This window comes from Poromitra crassiceps, assembly GCF_964638095.1.
Source record: "Poromitra crassiceps genome assembly, chromosome: 7".
NCBI classification, from domain to species: Eukaryota; Metazoa; Chordata; class Actinopteri; order Beryciformes; family Melamphaidae; genus Poromitra; species Poromitra crassiceps.
This window is the reverse complement of record NC_139628.1, coordinates 11,027,601-11,033,600: the sequence shown is the minus strand read 5'-3', so window position 1 is coordinate 11,033,600 and position 6,000 is coordinate 11,027,601.

The window sequence follows — 6,000 nt, the reverse complement described above, 5'->3', positions numbered from 1 at the left end:
CAGGTGATAGAAGAGAGTCTCATCGTTATTTGTGCGTGTTCAGTGTTTACATAGTAATTATTAAAGAAATTATATGACTGTTTTAAAATGCATTGCGGCCTATGTGGCACAGCAAGCAACCTTTTGCCCAAGGGCCGTGGCACTCAAAGTGTTAAAAGAGAGTGTTCCCGTAACAAGCTGCAGTTCTACCATGTGACTGACAACGTAACTCCTGATGTCCTGATGCACGACATCCTTGAGGGGGTTGGTGGTTATGAAATGAAGCTTGTGCTTAATTCTTTAATTGAGCAAATAGTCATGGCCCTGGAGCAGCTCAACTATAGACTGACCAGCTTTGATTAGGGGTTTTGTGATGTCCATATCAAGCCATCTGCCATCAATCCCCAGGACTTAAAAACATCCTGATGGGGCCCGTAGGCAAACAGCTACACAGACATGGTGTCTACTGAGACTGCTGCCCCTCATGATAGGGGATTTGGTTCCAGAGGGAAACAGACACTGGGAATTGCTCCTTTCATTACTTAGCTGTATGGAGTTGATATTTTCTCCTGAATTGACACAAGGAGCAGTAATCTTTTTGGCATCTCTGATTCAGGAACACCATTGTCTTTTTTTAGAGCTCTACCCTGACAGACACTTGAAGCCCAAACACCATTTCATGGTCCATTATCCTGGAGCCATCAGGAAACTGGGGCCTGTAGTTCACTTCTGGTGCATGCGTTTTGAGGCGAAACATGCATTTTTTAAACGGGTAAACCATGTGACCTTCAATTTTCGGAATATTTGTAAAACCCAGGCCTACCGACATGAAATAATGATGTGCTACACCCTGCTGTCTGGCCCGATGTTCAACCATGACTTTGAAGTTGGGCCAGGATACACCAATCTCCTTGGTACCATAGAGGATTTTGAGAAGGTGAAAAGTGCGTTTGATAGAATTGCTGTTTTCGCAGAAGTGTATTTGGCATCTTGGATTAAGTACAAGGACACTTTGGCTTTCTCACTCTGCCAATGGTGAGCCTCAGTTCGGAACCATTCGGAGCATTGTGGTAATTAACTCAAAAGTCAAAATCATTGTGAAAAACTGGGAAACGACAGGCTTTGAAAGGCATTTTTTTGCCTTCACTGTGTATCCTACCACATCAATTGACGCAGTTGACATTGATTCATTTGCTGACTATCACCCACTCCATGTTGTCCCATAGGGAGAATGACAATGACCATTACATTTCTTTGAGATGCAGGCGATTTCAAACATAGGGTGGATTACAGGGCATACTATACTCTATATAGTTGGTAGTAATGTTTTCAAGATCTAGTTAAAGAGATACTCAACAGTTGAGCCAGACTGATTTTGAGCCAAACAGGTTTTGTCAGTTTTTCAAAAAAGGGCGGGGAGTTTTCAGGCTTTTGAATCCGCCCACTCCACATTTGGATAGGATGAACTTTTGTGGGGCGGGCAAATTTCAGAGCCAATGGCAGACCTCTGTGCAGTTCCTGCTCGCGCATGTGTAGTTTCAGTTAAAGCCAGCTAGCACTGTGAATGGATCTGCTGCTGATGTTCCTGTCCAAACCTTGCGTCAACAGGCTCTCTCAGTCCAAACACTAGCATACCGTTTTACTTCGTCGAACCAAACGGTTCAGCTAACGCTATAATCGGGAGAGACCATAGAACATTTCACTCTGACCAAAACTAATAAAAAAACATCAAAAAAATATTTTCTTTAAAGCAGCTACGAGCAACTTTTTCGATTGTTATTAAACAGTATAAATTTAATATCAATGCATCACATCTTACCTCTAATAGTCGACGAGACCAACGCAGAGTAGTCTGGCTTGAACCCCGAGTGAATCGGCCAGTGTAGTCTGTCTGTAGCCAGGGCAGATCAGGAAGTGAAATGAAACGGTTTGCAGCAGCCACTTCGGCCATAACCACAAAATAACTTCCAAAAAACCTGTTAGAATATAACGAGAGATGTTCCCGAGAGTGTCCGTGGCGTTCACATTGTTTATGTTATGTTGCTAGGCAGCGCAAACGGCGTAGGCAGGCATCTGCGTTTCACTTCCGGGTTTCACTTCCGCGTTTCACTTCCGGGTTACCCGGTCCGGTCTCTCTAGAGAGGCCCCTGTTGATGCGAGTTTAGACAGACACAGAGTTATTAATCACCTAAGGGAGCAATCTCAGATACACACGGCTTTGGTCTCGTCGACTATTAGAGGTAAGATGTGATGCATTGATATTAAATTTATACTGTTTAATAACAATCGAAAAAGTTGCTCGTAGCTGCTTTAAACACGCATTTTTTTTATGTTTTGGTCCCAGTGAGATGTTATGCAATCTCCCCTGTTTCTAAATATATCTGTACCGTTTGGTTTGAACCAGTAAAACTTTTTATAAGCATTTTACAAAATGTGTATGGGAAAATAAATGGCCGATGAAAATCTCTGGTTCAGTGCTGAAGGAGGAAGTAGGCGGTCACTTTGCCTCTCTATTGTTTGGATATTACCCAGAAGGCTTTGAGGCGGCTAACTTTTGACAAGAAAACCATCAAATCTGGCTAAAAAGTTAGATAAAAATAATACTCATTTGTAACACAAAATGCAATTCAGGAATATTTGAATATTGGACAAAATAAAATAAAATAAAATAATGGCCCATTTCCACACAAATGGTATCAACGCTGGTATCAACGCGGCCCCGCCCAGCTCATCTCGCTTTTTTGTCTCATTGTCCACTGGCCATTTGGAAAGAATGCAATTTCCGCATAGGCCTCAAAAATAGGCAGGCTGAAATGCCCACTGGTCGTGCTGCTTTTGGTCCCTGCTCTGTTGAGGTTCTAGCGCTGTGAACCCGGGTTCATACGGTGATGTGACAACACTGTAGACGACTGATTGGTCAGGCAGAATCGTGTTTACTCTATCTACTGACTGTCAATGCAATGCTGCATACCAGTTTAGTGGGGCTTACCATCTCTTCTGTTATGTTATTTCCATCAGTCTTTTGTGTTGCTGCCTTCGCCTCTGGTGAAATAAAATCGATCTCCTTACTCAGCTTTAACATGGCGGTGGTTTTCAATTCTTTTGAGAGAGAAAAAGTCCACTGCTCAGGAAGCCCTTGTAGTTGTGTGCAGCGTCGGCTCCGCTAGGCCGCAGGCGGGGGTAAGTGAAGCCGCGGTCTTGCCTGGTGAGAGGCCGCCGGGGTAGAGGCTTCACTCTGTAGCGCAACCGCTGTCCCTCGCGCAGCGCATCGTGTGAGTTTGACTAACAACAAAGTGATATCCATTCTCCTGGCCGTTTCAAGGACTGGCTTGGAGTACTATTTCGATCACAACGCCTACGACGGTCCAAATCGCTGCGGAGAACACTGGGTGAGTCGTCAGATAATAGTTAATGTGAGGAGAGGGCTCCAGGTAAAAAAGAAACAAAATGATCCTTTAACAAATGCTAATAAAATGCCTGTTTTAAAGTCCAACTTCAGCTACGAAGGCAAAGCTGGCGTCATCGATAGTGGATCAATTTGCATGCCTGAGGGACTCTCATGGCACAGGCTATGTAAGTAAAGTTACTAACCATATTATAATGAACCCACACAAAGCAAATCTGACAACCCACACACAACAGTCAACTTATTTCCCACACATTGTATCGTGTGTGTGTTCTTTTCTGTTTTCTTTCTCTACTTTAGGATGCAGGGTTCACCCCAGGGAGGAGTCACAAACCAGCGACAGGGTATCTGGAGGAGCGCCTCCGCAACGTCCGGAAAAGGCGCCGCCAAGGCAGGCGGGTGAATTCACCACAAGTGCCACAGGAGAGCCAAGTCATTTTGCCAGGTAGCCTACAGCAAAATGTCTTGGATTGAGATGGAAGTGACAACTTGCCCTTCTATCTCAATACAAATCATGTCAATGCATTTAGGTTGCAACAAACTCTACATTGTAAACTTGGATGTCTTTATCACTATTTGCTGGAATTTATTCTTTTCTCTGCTCATCACAGAACCAAATGTAACTGCAGAGCAAGCCCAGCAAATGAGCGAGTGGCTGAAAAACAACATATGGCCACCAGCACAGGTTGGCCAATAATATGCTGCAGACTACCATCCACAGGGTGCAGTGGATCCGAGCAAATGGGACAAAGCCAATCCATAATAAAAGAGTTTCCGCGTCTAGTGGACACTCCAGGCATGGTGAGCTTACATCTCACAGAATAAGTTTGACTCAATCGATTATTGTTTGTGCCTTACACATTTTTTTGCATCTTTGTCTTTTCCTGTACTTAGATTTCTCAGGATTTCTCGATATTACATCCTGAGTCTACTGGGAGATTAACTAAAAACTGCTCTGTTTGCTGTCCGAGTGTCACGTAGATAACCCCTCCCGCTTCATCTCCCGCTGCTGTTTGTAATCGATATATGGCCTCATTCCATACGAGCAGCAATTTAATTGAATCGTCCATAATCTTGAAATCAGATCATATCTATATGCTAAGCTAGGCTGCTAAGCTACACAACAGACAGAGTCAACTCTGACCTGCCCCGGATGTGCTTCAGAAGAAGAAGAGAAGAGAAAACCACAGAAGAAGAACATAAGCACATCTGAGGTTCATTACATAGCTAATTCATGTTCTCATAATTATATATGATAATGATGGCGGCTTTCACAGGCTGTGTAAAGGGGGCCACTGTTGTACTTGTTTGTTCTCTACAGGACTTGTCTTCTTCAACAGAAAACCTAATGGAGATGCCGGGGATTGAACCCGGGACCTCATACATGCGAAGCATGCGCTCTACCACTGAGCTACATCCCCTGCTGGGTACATGAGTACCACTTTAGATACACTAAAGTAACCAGTCTGACAGAAATAGCAGCAGGTAAAAAGAACTGTCATGGTTCATTCACTAAATCCAGGGAGACTTCTCTGAAATCTCTGCTTTTTCCCTTCACTATCACCTCATGTCCCTTCCTCCAACACCTCCTTTCCTAAGAGGAACTTGCCGCCATGTTGGAGGACGAAAGACTGTCTCGTCTTCCTGTCTCACTTCACAGTATCATTTGGACGAAAATTAAACCAGGTGCCATAATGAAATTCTCTGGTAACACCTCATACCATGGCCATGTAAAGTGGCAATACACAATTCTTCTGAAAACTGTGACAACACGGCCACACTTCTCGCATGGAAGACATTCTCTGAGCATTCAACTATAGCCCATCAATATAGCCTAAATGGTACAGAGTGAATCAAATTGGCATTCAACAAACTATCATGACATCTGAAGTCTGATAAGGAGTTGCTAGAAATACAAGGGAGATAAGTGCCCGCTATTAACTCATTGAGTGCCAGCCACTTTTGGAGAACGGACGCTCCCAGTGCCAGAGTTTCAGAGCTTTTTTCAGTGATTTCTCGAGGCCCACAGAATATTGTGTGATATTACTATGTAAACACCGAACACGCAAAAAGAACGATGAGACTCTCTTCTATCATCAGCAAAAACAGGTTTATTGATATAATTTTCCATTCTTTAGTTATCAGCCGGAGAAGATAGCTTGATTTAACCAAAAACAGCCGTTTTTTTCTAGAAGCTGAGATAATGAGCCTTTTGTGAAATTAAACATTTCAAGCACATCACTGACTCTGAAGCTAATTTTCTGATGTAGTCACACCTCAAAAATAATTTCCTTCAATAAAACAGTGAAGGCCAGGGAATTTTGTTTGGCAGAATAATATTTTTTTGCTGCAACCAGCAGCGCTGGCCCCTGCGTGCGCTGCTGGTTGCAGCTTCTTGCTGGTCTTGATTTGCTGCTGGTGGGCATCGGATATTCTGGCTTGCGTTTGCCAATCCTGTCCTGCTGTCTGGGTCTGTCTGGGTGTTGTGTGCTGCTCTGCGTGCCCCCCCCCCCCCCCCCCCCCCCTCAACTGCAAACCCCTCCTCCGTAGGAGTGTCTGCCTGGTGGCTTTCTGCTGTGCACAGTGAAGGGTGCGCTACATCCAGCTTTTTTACA